General features: G+C 36.7%; 1 protein-coding gene and 1 pseudogene across 6 annotated transcripts in view; both read right to left on the bottom strand.

Moving 5' to 3' along the window:
* On the bottom strand, window positions 1–22,537 carry LOC133243165 (large ribosomal subunit protein eL31-like; annotated as a pseudogene).
* Window positions 1–22,539, bottom strand: part of PHKA1 (phosphorylase kinase regulatory subunit alpha 1) — a 171,711-nt gene that overhangs the window by 50,893 nt on the left and 98,279 nt on the right. The gene's annotated exons all lie outside the window — the stretch shown is intronic.

The following is a 22,539-nucleotide window of genomic DNA, read 5'->3' as shown; positions in this document are numbered from 1 at the left end:
AATTTTAAAACAATCTTTGTGGTTTTAACTTTGAAATAAAGGAAATCCTTCAATTATTTCAAACCAACTTTCTGGTGGTAATGGTACAAATGAGACAATCCTCATTGACCATTCTCTATTTCAACAATTCATCTGAGAGCCAATAAAGCTGCAGAATGGGAAATGGTAAAGGATGATGACCAAGAGATGAGACTTCCTCAAAAAAGATAGTATCTTATTTATTATAAGTACTTAGCACATTGCCTGATTGCAGAGCATGGAAGGACTACTGAACGCTGACAAGAATAACAGCAACAATTTGTTGAATGTTATGGGCTAAGTACTGTGCTGAGCATTTTATATATTATCTCATCCAATGAGCCTTGGTTTATGTGCGTGTATGTGTGTAGGCATAAAAAATATTTAGAAGGCTAACAATTATCTGATTTTATGTGAAGGGGATTATACTACACATATTCTTTTGTGATCCAATTTTTCTAACTTATTCTTTGTAAAAGCTAAAAATGATTCCATAAGAGACACTTAGACTGTTGTATTATAAGCAACATTGTAATGCAATTTTTCTATTATTTCCTTAGGATAAAGTCTTACAAGTAGAACTGTTAGAGCAAAGGAAACACAAAAACTTTTACAGATTGCCAAATTACACAATAAAAAAGTTGTGCCAATATTGCCACCATCAGTATATAAAGTATCCCCACATCTATAACAATAATGGCATTGATAATCTTTTAAATTCTTGCTTATCTGATACATTAAGATGACACTGTTTCATTTTTATTACTAGTAAGATTGAGCATGTTTTCATATATATACTGGCCATTTGTATTTCTTTTATGAATAGCTGTGCATGTTCTCTTCCCTTTTTTTTGCTATTTGGAAACTTAAAAAAAATTATTTATTTTTTTAATTTGTGGAAAATTGCTTTACAATTCTGTGTTGGTTTCTGCCATACAACAATACAAATCAGTTATAATTATATATATATATATATATATCCCTTCCCTTCTGAGCCTGCTTCCCCTCCCCCCATGCCACCCCTCTAGGTCATCACAGAGTGCCAGGCTGGGCTCCCTGTGTTATATAGCAACTTCCCACTTGCTATCTGTTTTACACATGGTAGTGTGTATATGTCAATGCTACTTTCTCAATTCGTCCCACCTTCACCTTCTCCCACTGTGTCCACATGTCCGTTCTCGACTAGGTTCCTCAGTATCATTTTTCTGTATTCCATATATAGGTGATAACATATGATGCTTGTTTTTCTCTTTCTGACTTACTTCACTCTGTATAAAAGGCTCAAGGTTCATCCACTTCACTACAACTGACTCAAATTTGTTCCTTTCTATGGCTGATTAATATTCCATAGTATAAATGTATCACAACTTCTTTATCCATTCATCTATCGATGGACATCTAGGTTGCTTCCATGTCTTGTCTATTGTAAATAGTGCTGCAATGGACATTGGGGTGGGTACATGAGCCTTTTAGAATTGTGGTTTTCTCGGTGTATATGGCCAGTAGTGGGATTGCTGGGTCATATGGTAGATTTATTCCTACTTTAAAAAACGAATCTCTATATTGTTTGCCATAAAGACTGTATCCATTTACATTCGAGGGTTCCCTTTTCTCCACATCCTCTCTAGCATTTATTGTTTGTAGATTGTTGATGATGGCCATTCTTACTGGTGTGAGGTGATAGCTCATTGTAGTTTTGATTTGCATTTCTCTAATAATGAGCAAAGTTGAGCATCTATTCATGTGTTTGTTAGCCATCTGTATGTCTTCTTCAGAGAAATGTCTGTTTAGGTCCTCTGATCATTTTTCGACTGTGTTGTTTGTTTTTCTGATATTGAGCTGTATGTGCTGTTTATATATTTTAGAGATTAACTCTTTGTCAATTGCTTCATTTCCAGTTATTTTCTCCCATTCTGAGAGTTATCCTTTCATCTTGTTCATAGTCTCCTTTTCTGTGCAAAACCTTTTAAGTTTAATTAGGTCCCATTTGTTCATTTTGGTTTTTATTTCCATTAATCTAGGAGGTGGGTCAAAAAGAATCTTGCTGTGATTTATGTCAAAGGGTGTACTACCTATGTTTTCCTCTGAGAGCTTTATAGTTTCTGGCCTTACATTTAAGTCTTTAATCCATTTTGAGTTTATTTTTGTGTATGGTGTTAGGAAGTGTTCTAATTTTATTCTTTTACCTGTCGATGTCCAGTTTTCCCAGTACCAATGATTAAAGAGACTGTCTTTTCTCCATCTTATATTCTTGCCTCCTTTGTCAAAGATAAGGTGTGTCCATAGGTGTTTGGGTTTATCTCTGGGCTGTCTAGCTTGTTCCATTGGTCTATAGTTCTGTTTTTATGCAAGTACATACATATTGTCTTGATGAGTATAGTTTTGTAGTATAGTCTGAAGTCAGGAATGTTGATTTCTCCAGGTCCATTTTTCTTTCTCAGGATTGCTTAGGCTCTTCAGGGTCTTTTGTGTTTCCATACAAACTATGAAATTTTTTTTTGTTCTAGTTCTGTGAAAAATGCCATGGTAATTTGATAGGGATTGCATTGAATCTGTGGATTGCTTTGGAAGTATAGTCATTTTGAGAATATTGATTCTTCCAATCCAAGAACATGATATATCTCTCCATCTGTTTGTGTCATCTTTGATTTCTTTCATCAGTGTCTTATAGTGTGCTGCATACAGGTCTTTTGTCTGCTTAGGTAGGTTTATTGGTAGTAGATATTTTATTCTTTTTGTTGCAGTGGTGAATTCAATTGTTTGCTTAATTTCTCTTTCCCATTTTTCATTGTTAGTGCATAGGAATGCAAGGACTTTCTGTGTATTAATTTTATATCTTGTAACTACTAAATTCATTGATTAACTCTAGTAGTTTTTTGGTGGTGTTTTTAGGGTTTTCTATGTATACAAACAGTGCATCTGCAAACAGTGAGGGTTTTACCTCTTTTTCAATCTGGATTCCTTTTATTTCTTTTTCTTCTCTGATTGCCATGGCTATGATTTCCAAAACCATGTTGAATAATAATGGTAAGAGTGGGTACCCTTGTTTGTTCCTGATTTTAGAGGAAATGCTTCTTTCAATTTTGCCACCAAGAATAGTGCTTGCTGTGTGTTTGTCATATACAGACTTTATCATGCTGAGGTAGGCTCCTTCTGTGCCAATTTTCTAGAGAGTTTTTTTTTTTTTTTAAATCATAAATGGGTGTTGTATTTTATTGAAAGCATTCTCTGCACTGAGATGATCATATGGTTTTTATCTTTCACTTTGTTAACATGGTATATCACATTGATTGATTTGCATATATGGAAGAACCCTTGTATCCCTGGGATAAATCCCACTTGATCATGGTGTACGATTCTTTTCATGTGTTCTTGGATTCTGTTTGTAGAACTATACTGAGGATTTTTGCATCTATGTTCATTAGTGATATTGGCTTGTAATTTTCCTTTTTTGTGGAATCTTTGTCTGGTTTTGGTATTAGCGTGAGGGTGGCCTTGTAGAATGAGTTTGGGAGTTTCCCTCCCTGAGCAGGTTTTTGGAACAGTTTGAGCAGGATAGGTGTTAGTTCTTCTCTGAACCTCTGGTAGAATTTTCCTGTGAAGACATCTGGCTCTAGGCTTTTATTTGTTGAAGATTTTGATCCCAGTTTCAATTTCAATGCTTGTGATTGGCCTGTTCATATTTTCTACTCTTCCTGGTTCAGTCGTCAAAGGCTGTACTTCTCTAAGAATTTGTTCATTTCTTCCAGGTTGCCCATTTTGTTTGCATATAGTTGTTCATAGTAGTTTCTTATTATCCTTTGTATTTCTGTGTTACCTGTTGTAGCTTCTCCTTTTTCATTTCTAATTTTATTGATTTGAGTTTTCTCCCCATTTTTCTTGATGAGTCAGGTTAATAGCTTGTAAATTTTGTTTATCTTCTCAAAGAACCAGCTTTTAGTTTTATTGGTTTTTGCTATTGCTTCTTTCATTTCTTTTTCATTTATTTCTGCTCTGATCTTTATGATTTTTTTCTTCTACTAACTTTGGGGTTTGTTTGTTCTTTTCATAACTGCTCTAGGTGTAAGGATAGATTATTTGATGTTACTTTGTTTTTATGATGTAGGCTTGTATTGCTATAAACTTACCTTTTAGCACTGCTTTTACTGCATCCCACAGGTTTTAAGTTGTCATGTTTTCATTGTCTTTTAGTTCTAGGCATTTTTTGATTTCCTCTTTGGTTTCTTCATTGACCTCTTGGCTATTTAGAAGCATATTGCTTAGCCTTCATGTGTTTGTATTTTTACATTTTCCCCCTTGTAATTGGTATCTAATCTTATAGCATTGTGGTGAGAAAAAATGCATGATACAATTTTCTTAAATTTACCAAGGCTTGATTTGTGACCCAACATGTGATCTATCCCAGAGAGTATTCCAAATGCACTTGAGAAAAATGTATATTCTGCCGTTTTTGGATGGAATGTCCATAGATATCAATTAGTTCTATTTCGTTCAATGTGTCATTTAAAGCTTGCATTTCTTTATTAATTTTCTGTCTTGATGATATGTCCATTGGTGTGAATGGGGTGTTAAAGCCCCCACTATTATTGTGTTACTGTTGATTTCCCCTTTTATAGTTGTTAGCATTTGCCGTATGTATCAAGGTGCTCCTATGCTGGGTTCATATATATTTGTAATTGTTGTATCTTATTCTTGGATTGATCCCTTGATCATTATGTCTTATCCTTCCTCATCTCTTGTAATGGTCTTTATTTTAAAGTCTATTTAATCTGATATGAGTAATGCTACTGTTACTTTGATTTCCATTTGCATGGAATATCTTTTTCCAACCCCTCACTTTCAGTTTGTACGTGCCCTTGGGGTCTGAAGTGGGTCTCTTTTAGACAGCATACATAGGGGTCTTGCTTTTGGATCCATTCAGCCAACCTGTGTCTTTTGTTGGAGCATTTAATCTATTTAAATTTAAGGTAATTATTGATATGTATGATCCTATTACCATTTTATTAATTGTTTTGGGTTTGATTTTGTAGGTCTTTTCTTTCTCTTGTGTTTCCTGTCTAGAGAAGTTCCTTTAAGTATTTGTTGTAGAGCTGGTTTAGTGCTGGTCAGTTCTCTTAACTTTTGATTATCTGTTAAGTTTTTCATTTCTTCATCAAATATGAATGAGATTCTTGCTGGGTAGGATAACCTTGGTTGTAGGTTTTTTCCTTTCATCATTTTAAGTATATACTGCCACTCCTTCTGGCCTGCAGAGTTTCTGCTGAAAGATTGTTAACCTTATAGGGATTCCCTTGTATGTTACTTGTTGCTTTTCTGTTGCTCCTTTATATATTTTCTTTGTGTTTGATTTTATTAGTTTGTTAATATGTGTCTTGGTATGATCCTTTTTGGGTTTATCCTATATGGGACTCTCTGGGTTTTCAGGACTTGGGTGGCTATGTCCTTTCTCATGCTAGGGAAGTTTCCAACTATAATCTAATCTCCTCAAATATTTTCTCATATCCTTTCTTTTTCTCTTCTTCTTCAGGGACTGCTATAATTTGGATGTTGGTATTCTTAATGTCCAAGAGGTTTCTGAGATGGCCCCCATTTCTTTTCATTCTTCTTTCTGTATTCTGTTCTATTTCAGTTATTTCCACGATTCTATATTCCAACTTATTTATTCTTCTTCTGCTTCAGTTATTCTGCTATGGGTTCCCTCTAGTTATTTTTTATTTCAGTTATTATGTTGTTAATGGTTGATTCTCTGTTCTTTATTTCTTCTACGCTTTTGCTAAATGTTTCTTGTATCTTCTCAATTCATGCCTCCATTCTATTTATCTGTGCTTTCATTTTATTTCTGAAGTTTTGAGTCATCTGTACTATCATTACTATGAATTCTTTTCCAGGTAGACTGCCTATTTTCTCTTCATTTGTTTGATTTGCTGTTCCTTGATCTGCTGCATGTTTCTCTGTCTTTTCATTGTGTTTAATTTCCTGTGTTTGAGGTCTCCTTTATATAGGCTGCAAGATCATAGTTCCTCTTACTTGTGGAGTCTGCTCCCATTGTGTGGGTTTGGACCAGTGCTTTGTGAAGGTTTCTTGGAGTGGAGGGACTGGTTCCTGTGTTCTGGTGGGTAGAGCTTGATGTTGTCCCTGTAAAGGGCAGTTTTGTGCCCAGTGATGTGTTATGGGACTTGGTATGACTTTGGGCAACCTGTCTGCTAATGGGTAGGGTTGTATTCTTGTTTTGCTAGTTGTTTGGTATGGGGTGTCTGGTGCTGGAGCTTGCTGGCCTTTGGGTGGGGCCAGAGCTTAGTGTCGTGATGCAGGCCTTTGGGAGAGCTTTCACTGATTAGTATTCCATGGGGTTGGGAGTTCTCTGGTGGCCGAACGTCCTGGACTTGGGTCTCCTGTCTCAGAAATTCAGACCCGACCCCTTGCTGGAGCAGCAAGACTTTACAAGCCACAGAACACAGAAGGGATAAAGAAAGAAAGAAATAGCAGAAAAAATAAAACCAACCTACAAACAAAAAAGAACAGATAGACAAAACCCCAACACAAATGGTAAAAGCAACATTAATCAGACAGGAACACAAAAATAAACTCACAAACTCACACTCACAAAAAGAAAACAAACAAAAGACTAAAGAGAGGAACCAAAAAATAAGAGAGCAATCAAACCAATAAATGAATCCATAAAAGAAAACAAAGACTAAAAACTAGAGTAGCAAAAATGCAAAACCAAAAACATGGAAAAAACACAATATAATGAAAAGATGTAGAAATAAGAGGAAAATAAATAAAATGAATTAAAAAAACATTAAAAAAGGAAAAAGTAAGTAAAAAATAGAAAGTAAAGGATTAATAAAAAGAAACAATGATAGAACTAATGAAAAAAATATATATACATACATACACGTAGAGAGAGAGATAGTAAGAAGAACATTATTCTGTGATGTCAGTTGTCCTTATCACCCAATGTCCTCCAGTCCATCTGCCTACTCAGGAAATCCTTCAGTATTTCTAGGAAGGTCTCTGGACCTGCAGCGGGCACTGTGGGGTCAGCTCCTACTTAGATCTGGCCTTATTCTAGCTTGTTCTTGCTTCCAAAGTCCCCAAAAGCCCACAGTCTCAACTTAATTGCAGAGATTTAATTCACTGCACCTGCTGCTGCAGGAATGAATTTCTTCCTCTTCTGTGGTCACATAGTCCTTGATGCTCTGCTTTGGTTTTGGCCCTGCCTTTGCTTGTAGGACACCGCCCAGAGTCTTTCCTACCCAGACAAGATAGGGCAAAGGCTCTAGTTTATTAAAGCTCACTTGTTCAGTCAGGCTGGGGAGAGAGAGGGGTATGGCAACCACAATTGGGATGAACAGGGAAAAGTTCTGTTTCCAGACGAAAAGGAATAGACCCACTTTTCCCTATTCTTCCTGCTAAGTATAGCTAAAATTCAGGACATTACTATAATACAAACATAAGAAGACTCAGAAAGTTGGAAAAAGCATCAATTCTTCAGTGCTCAGCTTTCTTTATAGTCCAACTCTGACATCCATACATGACTACTGGAAAAACCATAGCCTTGACTAGATGGACCTTTGTTGGCAAAGTAACATCTCTGCTTTTTAATATGCTGTCTAGGTTGGTCAGAACTTTCCTTCCAAGGAGTAAGTGTCTTTTAATTTCATGGCTGCAGTCACCATCTGCAGTGATTTTGGAGCCCAGAAAAATAAAGTCAGCCACTGTTTCCCCATCTATTTGCCATGAAGTGATGGGACCGGATGTCATGATCTTAGTTTTCTGAATGTTGAGTTTTAAGCCAACTTTTTCACTGCCCTCTTTCACTTTCATCAAGAGGCTCTTTAGTTCTTCTTCACTTTCTGCCATAAGGGTGGTGTCATCTGCATATCTGAGGTTATCGATCTTTCTCCTGGCAATCTTGATTCCAGCTTATGCTTCTTCCAGCCCAGCATTTCTCATGATGTACTCTGCATATAAGTTAAACAAGCAGGGTGACAATATACAGCCTTGACATACTCCTTTTCCTATTTGGAACCAGTCTGTTGTTCCATGTCCATGTCTTACTCTTCTGATATTTTCACCCTCTCCTCTCGAAAACATTATTTGACAATCAATGGTTAGTTCTCGTCCATATAAACTGTTTGTAGATTTTTGAAAGTGGTGACAGATACATAGGTAATCAATGCATAGAAGTTATTTGGTGAATTTTCATTGCATTTTCTGGACAAGTGCACATGGATATGATACTGGACATTCCTTATTCCTCTGGTCGAGACAGCTTTGTTGAGCCTGGTGTCAATGCCTACATCTGGAGTTCCCATCTCCTTCATGGCAAATTTCCAGGTTTCTTTGAATGCCTGAGGAGTATGCTTCTTGAAATACACTCCATGAATATGCTAGTGAATGCGGATAGTGTATTCTCTGGTCACCACCATTTAATGGTGGATCGTCCCTTCTTCTCACCACCCTTCTTTGCAGGAGCCATTCTTCTGGGCTTGGGTTGGGAAGCTCTTTTCCTATGTTTTAAATAATCTTTCCTTTTTCTCAGTTGATGTTCAAGGGCTGTTTATGCTTTGTGATTATTACCCTTTTCTCCATCATATGAATGGCAAATACTTCACCTACTTTATTATTTGTCTTTCAACCTCAACCACACTTCAGTTTTGTATAAAATGTTTAGAAAAAAAGATTTATATTTTCATGTTTTAAAATTTGTCAGTTTTTCCTTTTTGTGTCTTGCAAAGCATAGCCTTCTTCAGTCCAAAACCTCAAAAACATTCTACCATACTTTCTCCTAATACCTTTATAGTTTTTTATTGTTGCTTAGCTTTTTAATCTAGTAAGAACTCAATTTTGGATAAAATGTAAGGTACAAGGCTAACTGAATGGTTTTCTCAAATGTATTTATTTATATTTTTGCCTCTATTTGGATTGCTATCTTTATCATTATTGTAATGCCAATGGATATATTTTCTCTCATTATTTTTAGTTTTTTAAAGATGCAGTTATTCTTGTACACTTTCTCTTCCACATGCAATATAGATTCAACCTGTTCATAAAAATTTGTCTCTTTATTTTAATTTGGAATTCACTGAACTGACAGAGTAGTTAGTTAATTAATTTTTTGGGTGCTGTTAGAAAAAAATTTTTTTAATTGGAAGATAATTGTTTTACAATGTTGTGGATTAATTTAATAAGAATTGACGTCTTCTAAAAAAAGAATAGATGTCTTTTCAATATTAACTATTTCCATCTAGCAACATGGTATATCTCACTAGTAATTAAAATCTTCTTTTATGCTTTTCACTAGCTTTATAATTTTTTAACATAATTTTATGCATATTTCTTATTAAGCTTATTCTTATATTATTTACTTTTTCAGAAAACTTGTCAATTTTTTCTAGATTTATAAAATTGTACTTGATATTCTTTTATAATTTTTAAAGCCTCTTCCATTTGTTTCTATACCCCCTTTCTTATTCTTAATATAATTTTACTATCTATGTTTTTCTCATTATTCTGAAGTCTACTTTATTACATATTAATATGGCCACCTCTAATTTTTTATAATTAATTTTACATGGTATATTTTCCATTATTTTTATTCTAGTTTACCTATATTGTCACATATGAAGTGAATTTCATGGAGACAGCATATATGTGGGTCATTTTAAAATCTACTCTGTCAATCTCAGTCTTTTAATGGGTGTATTTAGGCTATTTACAGTAAATGTAATTATTGATATGTTAGGAATAAGTATGCCATTTTTACTTATTGTTTTTTGTTTGTTTCTCTGTTCTATTTTCTTCTTCCTGCCTTCTAAAACAAAACAACTTCATTTTGATTTATCTATAGTGGTTTTACCTTATCACCTTGTATAGACTTCTATTGTGGCTCAGCTGGTAAAGAATCTGCCTGCATTGTGGGAGACCTGGGTTCAATCCTTGGGTTGGGAAGATCCCAGGGATAAGAGAAAGGCTACACAGTCCAGTATTCTGGCCTGGAGAATTCCATGGACGATAGAGTCAGACATGACTGAGCAACTTTCATTTTCACTTTCATAGACTTCTTAGTGGTTACTCTAGGTATTAAATAGTATATAAAAACATCAGTTCAGTTCAGTTGCTCGGTCATGTCTGACTCTTTGTGACCCCATGGACTGCAGCCCACCAGGCTTCCCTATTCAACACCAACTCCCAGAGTCTACCCAAACTCATGTCCATTGAGTCGGTGATTCCATTCAACCTTCTCATCCTCTATTGTCCCCTTCTCCTCCCACCTTCAGTCATTCCCAGCATAATGGTCTTTTCAAATAAGTCAGTTCTTCCCATCAGGTGGCCAAAGTATTGGAGTTTCAGCTTCAATATCAGTCTTTCCAATGAATATTCAGGACTGATTTCCTTTAGGATGGACTGGTTGGATCTCCTTGCAGTCCAAAAGACTCTCAAGAGTCTTCTCCAACACCACAGTTCAAAGCATCAATTCTTCGGCACTCAGCTTTCTTTATACTCCAACTCACATCCATACATGACTACTAGAAAAACCAATGCTTTGACTAGATGGACCTTTGTGGGCAAAGTAATGTCTCTCCTTTTTAATATGCTGTCTAGGTTGGTCAGAACTTTTCTTCCAAGGAGCAAGTGTCTTTAAATTTTGTGGCTGCAGTCACCAACTGCTGTGATTTTGGAGCCCCAAAATATAAAGTCTCTCACTGTTTCCATTGTTTCCCCGTTTATTTGCCATGAAGTGATGGGGCCGGATCCCATGATCTTTGTTTTTTGAATGTTGAGTTTTAAGACAGCTTTTTTGTTCTCCTCTTTCACTTTCCTCAAGAGGCTCTTTAGAGTCACAGATGTATAGAACAGTCTTTTGGACCCTGTGGGAGAGGGCAAAGGTGGGATGATATGGGAGAATGGCATTTAAACATGTATATTATCGTATGAGAAATGGATCACCAGTCCAGGTTCAATGCATGAGACAGGGTGCTCGGGGGTGGTGAACTGGGATGACCCAGAGGGATGGGATGGGGAGGGAGGTGGGAGGGGGATTCAGGATGGGGAACACATGTACACCTGTGGCAGATTCATGTCAATGTATGGCAAAACCACCACAATATTGTAAAGTAATTAGCCTCCAATTAAAATAACTAAATTTATATTAAAAAATTAAACATAAAAGAAGGCTCTTTAGTTATTCTTCATTTTCTGCCATAAGGGTAGTATTATCTGCATATCTAAGGTTATTGATATTTCTCCTGGCAATCTTGATTCCAGCTTGTGCTTCATCCAGGCAGGCATTTCTCATGATGTACTCTGAATATAAGTTAAATAAGCAGGGTGACAATACACAGCTTTGACATACTCCTTTCCCGATTTGGAACCAGTCTGTTGTTCCATGTCCAGTTATAACTGTTGCTTCTTGACCTGCACACAGATTTCTCAGGAGGCAGGTCAGGTGGTCTGGTATTCCCCTCTCTTGAAGAATTTTCCACAGTTTGTTGTGATCCACACAGTCAAAGGCTTTGGCATAGTCAATAAAGCAGAAGTAGATGTTTTTCTGGAACTCTCTTGCTGTTTCAGTGATCCAGCAGATGTTGGCAATTTGATCTCTGGTTCCTCTGCCTTTTCTAAATCCAACTTGAACATCTGGAATTTCACAGTTCTTGTACTGTTGAAGCCTGGCTTGGAGAATTTTGATCATTACTTTGCTAGCATGTGAGATGAGTGCAATTGTGTTTTGAATATTCTTTGGGATTGGAAAGAAAACTGACCTTTTCCAGTCCTGTGGCCACTGATGAGTTTTCCAAATTTGCTGTCATATTGAGTGCAGCACTTTCATAGCATCATCTTTTAGGATTTGAAATAGCTCAAACTGGAATTCTATCACATCCACTAGTTTTGTTCGTAGTGATGCTTCCTAAGACCCACTTGACTTTGCATTCCAGGATGTCTGGCTCTAGGTATGTGATCATACAATTGTGATTATCTGGGTCATGAAGATCTTTTTTTGTACAGTTCTTCTGTGTATTCTGGCCACCTCTTCTTAATATCTTCTGCTCCTATTAGGTCCATACCATTTCTGTGCTTTATTGTGCCCATTTTTGCATGAAATGTTCCCTTGGTATCTCTAATTTTCTTGAAGAGACCTACAGTCTTTCCCATTCAATTATTTTCCTCTATTTTTTTGCATTTCTACTTAGGAAGGCTTTCTTATCTCTCCTTGCTATTCTTTGGAACTCTGCATTCAAATGGGTATATCTTTTTTTTTCTCCTTTGCCTTTCACTTCTCTTCTTTTCACAGCTATTTGTAAGGCCTCCTCAGACAACCATTTTTGCCTTTCTGTATTTATTTTTCTTGGGGATGCTCTTGATCACTGCCTCCTGTATAATGTCATGAACCTCCATCCACAGTTCTTCAGGTACTCTGTCTATCAGATCTAATCCCTTGAATCTATATGTCACTTTCACTGTATAATCGTAAGGGATTTCATTTAGGTCATACCTGAGTGGTCTAGTGGTTTTCCCTACTTTCTTCAATTTAAGTCTGAATTTGGCTATAAGGACTTCATGATCTGAGCCACAGTTAGCTCCCTGTCTTATTTTTGCTGACTGTATAGAGCTTCTGCAGCTTTGGCTGCAAAGAATATAATCAATCTGATTTTGGTATTGACCATCTGGTGATGTCCATGTGTACAGTCTTCTCTTGTGTTGTTGGAAGAGGATGTTTGCTATGACCAGTGCGTTCTCCTGGCAAAATTCTGTTATCCTTTGTCCTGCTTCTTTCTGCACTCCAAGGCCAAATCTGTCTGTTACTCCAGGTATTTCTTGACTTCCTACTTTTGCACTCTAGTACCCTATATTGAAAAGGACATCTTTTTGGGGTGTTAATTCTAGAAGGTCTTGTAGGTCTTCATAGAACTGTTTAATTTCAACTTCTTCAGCATTACTGGTCGGGGCATAGACTTGGATTACTGTGATATTGAATGGTTTGCCTTGGAAACGAACAGAGATCATTCTGTCGTTTTTGAGATTGCACCCAAGTACTGCATTTTGAAGTCTTTTGTTGACTATGAGGTCTACTCTGTTTCTTCTAAGGGATTCTTGCCCACAGTAGTAGATATAATGGTCATCTAAGTTAAATTCACCCATTCCAGTCCATTTTAGTTCGCTGACTCCTAAAATGTCACTGTTTACTCTTGCCATCTCCTGTTTGACCACTTCCAATTTGCCTTGATTCATGGACCTAACATTCCAGGTTCCTATGCAATATTACTCTTTACCACATCTGACTTTACTTCCATCACCAGTCACATCCACAACTGGATGTTGTTTTTGCTTTGGCTCCATCTCTTCATTCTTTCTCCACTGATCTCCAGTAGCATATTGGGCACCTACTGACCTGGGGACTTCATCTTTCAGTGTCCTATTTTTTTGCTGTTTCATACTGTTTATATGGTTCTCAATACAAGAATACTGAAGTAGTTTGCCATTCCCTTCTCCAGTGGACGACATTTTGTCAGAACTCTCCACCATGATGATGCGTCCGTCTTGGGTGGCCCTACATGGCATGGTTCACAGTTCATTGAGTTAGACAAGGCTTTGGTCCATGTGATCATATTGGTTAGTTTTCTGTGATTGTGGTTTTCATTCAAATATACATTATATATGTATATACAAACATAGATTCACTATTAGTGTAAACACTTTACTAGTTAAAATGATGTGTAAAAACATTTTTTCCTTTTCAGTCCCTTACGTCTCCCAATCTATAATATAATTGCATTAGATCCAGCACTCTGTGACAATCTAGAGGGGTGGAATGGGGGGGAGGGAAGTTTAAGAGGGAAGGGATATATATATATATATATATTTATTTATTGATATATAAATATACATATATAAAATCAGGGATATATATATATGTATAATTATGACTGATTTGCATTGATGTACAGCAGAGAGCACCACAACACTGTAAACCAGTTATCCTTCAAAAAATAAATAAAAAGAAAAGAAGAAATAGAAAAAATATATAATTTCATTGAAGATCTCCTCTACACCTCTGAGAACCACATCAGTGTTATATTTTTTGCTTCAAATGTCAAACATAATTTAGAAAACTGAAGGGGAGAAACTTTATTGTATTTATCTGTATTCTTACTCTTTCCACTGTTCTTTTTCTTGCTTGATGTTCCAATATTTTATCTTGTATTATTTCCTTTTCATTTCAAGAACTTCCTTTAAGCCTTTCTTTTAAAGCAGATCCCCTTCAAACAAATTCATTTAGTTTTGTTTCACCCGAGAGTGTCTATTTTTCCCATTTATTCAAGTACATTTTTATTGGATACAGAATTCTTAGTTTATAATTCTTTTCTTTAAGCACTTGAAAATATATTATGTCAGTTCCCTCTGTTCTCCATGGATTTTGGTGAAATCTGCTGTCATTCTAATTGTTTTTTCATATAGGTGAGGTATCATTTTTCTTACTGCTTTCCAGTTTTTTTCTTTTTCTTTAATTTTCAGGAGTTTGATCAGTATGTTTTGGCATCGATTTCTTTGAGTTTATACTGTTTGGGACTCTCTCAGCTTTTTGAATTTGCAGGTTATGCCTTTTGCATTTTTTTCAGCCATATTAGCTGGGATACTTTTTTTTCAGCCTTATATTCATTTTCCTCTCCTTCTGAAACTCGTAACATGAATGTTAGATCTTTCATAATATGAAAGGTCTCTGAGGCTCTGTTACATTTCTTCAGTTTACTTTTACTCTTGTTCACTTCTGTCTTCAAGTTCAATCTATTCATTCTTCTACTGAGCCTATCCAGTGAGCTTTTCATTTCAGTTATACTTTTCAGTTATAAAATCTTCATTTGGTTCTTTATCTCTTCAATTTCTTTACTGAGCATTTCTGTTTCTTTGCTGAGACTTTCTACTTTCAGGTTTAAAGTGTGGTTGCAATTGCTTGGTTGGAGAAGGAAATGGCAACCCACTCTAGTATTCTTGCTTGGAGAATCCCATGGACAGAGAAGCCTGGAGGGTTACAGTCCATAGGGTCGCAAGAGTCAGATATGACTTAGTGATTAACCACCACCACCAATTGCTTGGTAAATTTTTTTATGATGACTGCCTTAAAATCTTTGCCATAATTCTAACATCTTTGTGATCTTCGTATTGATGTCGTTTATCATCTTTTCTTGTTGAAGTTGAGATTTTCCTGGGCATTGGTATGAATGATTTTCTATTGTATTCTGGAAGTTTGGGGTATCATCTTATGAGACTCTGGATCTTATTGAATCTTCAGATTCAGCAAGTCTTCTCTGATACTGTGCAGCCGTTAAGGGAGCATTGCCTTGTTACTGCTAGGTGGGAGTGGAAGAGGTTCCTCTACTGTTCAGTAATGATGATAATCTGAGCTCCCCATGAGTATGTCTCAGATACAGTGCTTAAGGAGGGAGGTGTGCCTCTTCACAGCTGTGTGAAGGCAATAGTCTAGGTTCTCCACCTAGCATTGCTGACAGTGATGGGAATGGGGCTGTAGTTTTTTTTGCGTGTCATTTGGATGGATTAGAACATTTAATTGTCTAGAAGCTTTCTGTCTGGCTAGGCTGCCCTTTTCCTGTTCTTTGGGCTAAAGGGAGAAGGTTTTTCCTGGAACTTTTAAAATTTGTACCCATTTGTGTTTCTGGGATGATAACTTCTCCAGCACCCAATCCACAATATATGAGGCAGAAGGAAAGCCCAGGAAATTCACTGTTGTGTCATTTCTTAAGTTCAAAGTCTTCCTTCTTTTTTCCAACTTTCTGAGTCTTCTTATAGTAATGTCCTGAATTTTAGCTATACTTAGCAGGAAGAATAGGGAAAAGTGGGTTTATTCCTTTTCATCTGGAAACAGAACTTTTTTTTTCCAAAGTGAAAATATTCAGGAAATGAAAATTTCTATATATTACTTTGACCAAATCTCAAGTTTTGATAAGTAGTGGTACCATTTTCCATTTTAAAACACTAAATAATTTTAACTTGGATTTACTCTTTATTTATTTCTTTTTTCTTTTTTTGGATTTCCTCTTTAATTGAAGAATTATTTGCAAAATTTTTAATTCCTTCAAGGTCAGGTTTTTTAGAAATTATTTTGTTTTAATTAGCTTTACGGCCTATGTCTGGCAAAATCATCTATATTATTTATACTTTAAAAAATAAACATTCTTTGTATATTCTGATTTCTGGATTTCTTTCTGTTTCATATAAACACAGAGTTTGTTAATTTTCTATATCTTTATTTTTGTGTAATTGATCTGTGACATTATGATTCAGTTCAGTTCAGTCCAGTCATGCAGTCATGTCTGACTCTTTGCAACACCATGGACCACAGCACGCCAGGCCTCCCTGTCCATCACCAACTCCCGGAGCTTATTCAAACTCATGTCCATTGAGTCAGTGATGCCATCCAACCATCTATCCTTTGTCATCCCTTTATCCTCCCACATTCAATCTTTCCCAGCATCAGGGTCTTTTCACATGAGTCAGTTCTTCCCATCAGGTGGCCAATGTATTGGAGTTTCAGGTTCAACATCAGTCCTTCCAATGAATATTCAGGACTGATTTCCCTTAGGATGGACTGGTTGGATCTCCTTGCAGTCCAAGGGACTCTCAAGAGTCTTCTCCAACATGACAGTTCAAAAGCATTAATTCTTCGGCGCTCAGCTTTCTTTATAGTTCAACTCTTGCATCCATACATGACTACTGGAAAAATCATAGCCTTGACTAGATGGACTTTGTTGGCAAAGTAATGTCTCTGCTTTTTAATACACTGTCTAGGTTGGTCATAACTTTTCCTACAAGGAGTAAGCGTCTTTTAATTTCATGGCTGCCATCACCATCTGCAGTGATTTTGGAGCCCAAGAAAATAGTCTGCCACTGTTGCTACTGTTTCTCCATCTATTTGCCATGAAGTGATGGCACTGGATGCCATGAACTTTGTTTTCTGAATGTTGAGCTTTAAGCCAGCTTTTTCACTCTCCTCTTTCACTTTCATTCTTCTTCACTTTCTGCCATAAGGGTGGTGTCATCTGCATATCTGAGGTTATTGATATTTCTCCCAGCAATCTTGATTCCAGCTTGTGCTTCATCCAGGCAGGCATTTCTCATGATGTACTCTGAATATAAGTTAAATAAGCATGGTGACAATATACAGTCTTGACATACTCCTTTTCCTATTTGGAATCAGTCTGTTGTTCCATGTCCAGTTCTAACTGTTGCTTCCTGACCTGCATACAGGTTTCTCAAGAGGCATGTCAGGTGGTCTGGTATTCCCATTTCTTGAAGAGTTTTCCACAGTTTATTGTGATCCACACAGTCAAAGGCTTTTACATAGTCAATAAAGCAGAAATAGATGTTTTTCTGGAACTCTTTTGCTTTTGTGATGATCCAGCTGATGTTGGCAGTTTGATCTCTGGTTCCTCTGCCTTTTCTAAAACCAGCTTGAACATCTGAAAGTTCACAGTTCACGTACTGTTGAAGCCTGGCTTGGAGAATTTTGAGCATTACTTTACTAGCGTGTGAGATGAGTGCAACTGTGAGGCAGTTTGAGCATTCTTTGGCATTGCCTTTCTTTGGGATTAGAATGAAAACTGGCCTTTTCCAGTCCTGTGGCCACTGCTGAGTCTTCCAAATTTAATGGCATATTGAGTGCAGCACTTTCACAGCATCATCTTTTAGGATTTGAAATACCTCAACTGGAATTCCATCACCTCCACTAGCTTTGTTTGTAGTGATGCTTCCTAAGGCCCACTTGACTTCACATTCCAGGATGTCTGGCTCTAGGTGAGTGATCACACCATTGTGATTATCTGGGTCATGAAGATCTTTTTTGTACAGTTCTTCTGTGTATTCTTGCCACCTCTTCTTTTTTTTTTTTTGCCACCTCTTCTTAATATCTTCTCCTTCTGTTAAGTCCATACCATTTCTGTCCTTTATTGAGCCTATCTTCACATGAAATGTTCCCTTGGTATCTCTAATTTTCTTGAAGATATCTCTAGTCTTTCCCATTTTATTGTTTTCCTCTATTTCTTTGCTTTCATCACTGACGAAAGGTTTCTTATCTCTCCTTGCTATTCTTTGGAACTCTGCATTCAAATGAGTATGTCTTCCCTTTTCTCCTTTGCTTTTCACTTCTCTTCTTTACACAGCTATTTGTAATGCCTCCTCAGACAGTCATTTTGCTTTTTTGCATTTCTTTTTCTTGGGGATGGTCTTGCTCCCTGTCTCCTGCACAATGTCATGAACCTCCGTCCATAATTCATCAGGCACTCTGTCTATCAGGTCTAATCCTTTAAATCTATTTCTCACTTCCACTGTATAATCATTAGGGATTTGATTTAGGTCACACTGAATGGTCTACTGGACATTATGATAGAGATATGTTACAGTTTCCCACTGTGACTGTACAATGGATTTATCATATTGTCATTAAGTTTTCCTAAATATCAGCTTTACACATTTCACTGATATTCCTCAGTAGATAAAAATTTATAAATGTTCTACTGTCTTCACGTACTGTAACTCTTTTCAATATAAAATATCCTTCCTATCGCATTTACTGATTTGAAACCTGAATTCTATTTGCTATTTTTTATATTAATATTGCCATCATTGCTTTCTTTTTGTTAGTATTTACATGATATATTTTTGCCTTCCTTTATTTTCTGTTTTTCCATAAAATTTTATTTTAGGGATAGCTTTTGTAAGCTTTCATAAGTAGCATCTAGCTAGATTTTGCTTTTACCTATCCTAGGAATCTTTGTCTTTAATATGAGGATTTAATTCACATTTTAATGTGATCACTAAATATGTTCATTCCCATTTTACCAGCACAAAATTTTCCCTGACAAAAATACATAGCTACTGTATTAGTAATGTATATTTTGGAGACTGACAGACCTGATTTGGGGCCTGACTCTGTTGCTTACTAGCTTTGTGACTATACAATGAGTCACCTTCTTCACCTATAAAATGGAGGCTATTAATAATACCTACCTGAATAGGGTTGTTGTAGAGATTTCAAAATGATGCATTGAAAGCACTTAGATCAGTGCCTGATACAGAGAGAGTGCTAAATAAACATTGCAGTTATTATTGCTATTGATACTTCTGTTTTTGTTGTGTGACCACATACCAAGTGTCAAAACTTTGTGATTTAAATTTAGATTTTAGTTATATTCTTCTTCCCAAACTATAGCTGTTTATGTCATCCACAACTATTGGCATTTCAATTTTGAAATTTCTTAAAACTCAACACGTCCCTTTACAACTGGCATCTTTCTTTAGAACTTCTTTGCTTTTATCGGTGCAGCATTTTTAGCTAGTCTCTAAATGTTGGCATTATCTTGATTCATATCTCACATCTAGTCAGCCAACATGTGACTTTCATATCTAGTTAGTCAACACCTGACTTTTAAGGTGTTGATTAAAATGACTCTTGTGGGCTTCCCTGGTGGCTCAGTGGTAAAGAATCTGCCTGCCAATGCAGAAGACACAGGTTCAATCCCTGGTCTGGGAATCTCCCACATGCCATAGAGCAACTAAGCCCATGTGCCACAACTATTAAGCCTGTACTCTAGAGCCCAGAAACCTCAAGTACTGAGCCCATGTGTTGCAGCTACTGAAGCCCATGTGCCTTAGAGTCCATGCTTTGCAACAAGAGAAGCCACCACAGTGAGAAACCCACGCAGCCCAACTAGAGAGTAGCTCTTGCTCACTGCAACTAGAGAAAAGCCCACACAGCAACGAAGACCCAACACAGCCATAAATAAATAAACAGCATTATAAAAAATAAAATGACTCATCTCCACCTTTCCCATTCAATTTTTATTATCATCAGCCCAGTGTATCTTCTCATCACCTCATACCCGGATTAGTTTCCTTGATATCAGATTCTTCTAACAACAATGAAAATTGTCACTAAATAAACATTCCTTAAACATCACTTTCATCATATTGCTCTTTGCTCAAAAATTTTTAATTACTACAGACTTCTGAGACTATTTATTTTAAATTTCCCTGCTTATTTTCAGTCAGTTCAGTCGCTCAGTCATGTCCGACTCTTTGCGACCACATGGACTGCAGCACACCAGGCTTCCCTGTCTATCACCAACTTCCAGAGCTTAATCAAACTCATGTCCACTGAGTCGGTGATGCCATCCAACCATCTCATCCTCTGTTGTCTCCTTCTCCTGCTTTCAATCTTTCCCAGAATCAGGGTCTTTTCCAGTGAGTCAGTTCTTTACATCAGATGGCCAAAGTATTGGAGTTCATTTTCAACATCAGTTCTTCCAGTGAATTTTCAGGACTAATTTCTTTTAGGATGGACTGGTTGGATCTCCTTGCTGTCTAAGCGACTCTCAAGAGTCTTCTCCAACAGCACAGTTCAAAACCATCAATTCTTCAGTGCTCGGCTTTCCTTATGATCCAACTCTCACATCCATACATGACTACTGGAAAAACCAAGGGCTTGACTATACAGACCTTTGTCAGTAAAGAAATGTCTCTGCTTTTTAATATGTTGTCTAGGTTTGTCATAGCTTTTCTTCCAAGGAGAAAGCATCTTTTAATTTCATGGCTTCAGCCACCATATGCAGTGATTTTGGAGCCTAAGAAAATAAAGTCTGTCACTGTTTCCATTGTTTCCTCATCTATTTGCCATGAAATGATAGGACCTGACGCCATGATCTTAGCTTTTTGAATGTTGAGTTTTAAGCTGGCTTTTTCACTCTCCTCTTTCACTTTCATAAGAGGCTCTTTATTTCTTCTTCACTTTCTGCCATAGGGGTGGTGTATCTCCATATGGGAGGTTATTGATATTTTTCCCTGCAATCTTGATTCCAGCTTGTGCTTCATCCAGGCAGGCTTTTTGCATGATGTACTCTGCATATAAGTTAAATAAGCAGCATGACAATGTACAGCCTTGCTGTACTCCTTTCCCAATTTGGAGCCAGTCTGTTGTTCCACGTCCAGTTCTAACTGTTGCTTCTTGACCTGCACACAGATTTCTCAGGAGGCAGGTCAAGTGGTCTGGTATTCCCATCTCTTTAAGGTCTTCATAATCTGACCCTACCTTACTTGCCCAATTTTGTTGATACTTATACTCCAAAATGGGCTTCCCTTGTGGCTCAGCTGGTAAATATTCCACCTGCAATGCGGGAGACCTGGGCTCAATCACTGGGTTGGGAAGATCCCCTGGAGAAGGGAAAGGCTGCCCATTCCAATATTTTGGCCTGGAGAATTCCATGGACTGTATTGTTCATGGGGTTGTAAAGAGTCAGACACGACTGAGTGACCTTCACTTCACATATTCCAACATGCAAGCTCCTTTCTATTCATCTTGGCTTCTTCACTGTCCATTCACAAGTCAAGTGCATCCCTGCCTCTCAGCTTCACTCATGGTATTTTTTTTCCCTCACCTAAAGTGCCTTTCCTTCTTTTCTCCTTCCATATGAATATCATGCATCCCAAAAAGCCTGAACAAGTCCCACCTAGTAAATAAATTTTCATTAACAATGTGATGGATCACTGTCACTATAAAATACTAATCTAATGGTTTAGTAATTCTTTATATACTGTCATGAATTGTTTTCTATTATTTTTGTGAATTAGCTTTGCCTCTCCAATTAGACTTTATACTTTGTGAAGATAGTTCTGCAAACACAGTAGTTATTAACTGGCCGTTTGATAATTGTCTTATATAAAGAAGAAAGACTACCCTACTTCCTCAACTCCAGTGCTTTTGAAGCACTTTGGAGATGTGATCAAAATCCCTAAGTCTGCCTGGACTTTGAATGATTTATGACAAAGGATTCTTCTCTAATGAAAAGGAATTCTATGTACTTTGGCAGTACAAACAGGCTTTTGGAAGCAATAGCAGAGATACAGAAAGGAAACAGTGCTTCAGTATTGGCTCTAGTCCTTCAGGAACTTAGAGAACAATAAACCTCTCACTCAGTTTCAAGTAAGCAATGCCAGGAAGCCCAGCTAATAAAGAAAAGATAAACTGAAAGCATTTTTACTTTTCTCTGCTAGATTTATTTCTTCAGTTAGACAAGCCTTGGAAAGAAAGTCTGGGAATTTATCTATAAAATCTTGATGCTCCACTAGAGTGAGATTGTCTTTAAAATGAGTTTTATTAATAAAGTTTCTATAAACTGGCCTAGAAACCAATTATCTAAAGTAGCCCCAAACAAATTATTCTATTACATATCTTGAATTATAGCTCTCAAACCACCTGAAATATTCTTGTGAATTGGTTTTTTGCTACATATTTATTCGAAAACATAAGCTCCATAAGAGTAGAAACCTCATCTACCGTATTCACCTCATGTATGCCTAGTGCTTTGAAAAGTGCCTGGTACAAAACAAAAGCTTAACAAACTGCTGAAAGAATAAATGACAAAAAGCAGCTTTCCAGTGACTATGATTTTGAAGGGCTAATCACACAACTTATTCCAAAAATACATTCATTCCTTGACTCATATA

This window comes from Bos javanicus, chromosome X (assembly GCF_032452875.1).
Source record: "Bos javanicus breed banteng chromosome X, ARS-OSU_banteng_1.0, whole genome shotgun sequence".
In the NCBI taxonomy this organism is placed as follows: domain Eukaryota; kingdom Metazoa; phylum Chordata; class Mammalia; order Artiodactyla; family Bovidae; genus Bos; species Bos javanicus.
The sequence above is the reverse complement of the archived record's forward strand: the minus strand, read 5'-3'. Positions and strand labels throughout refer to the sequence as shown.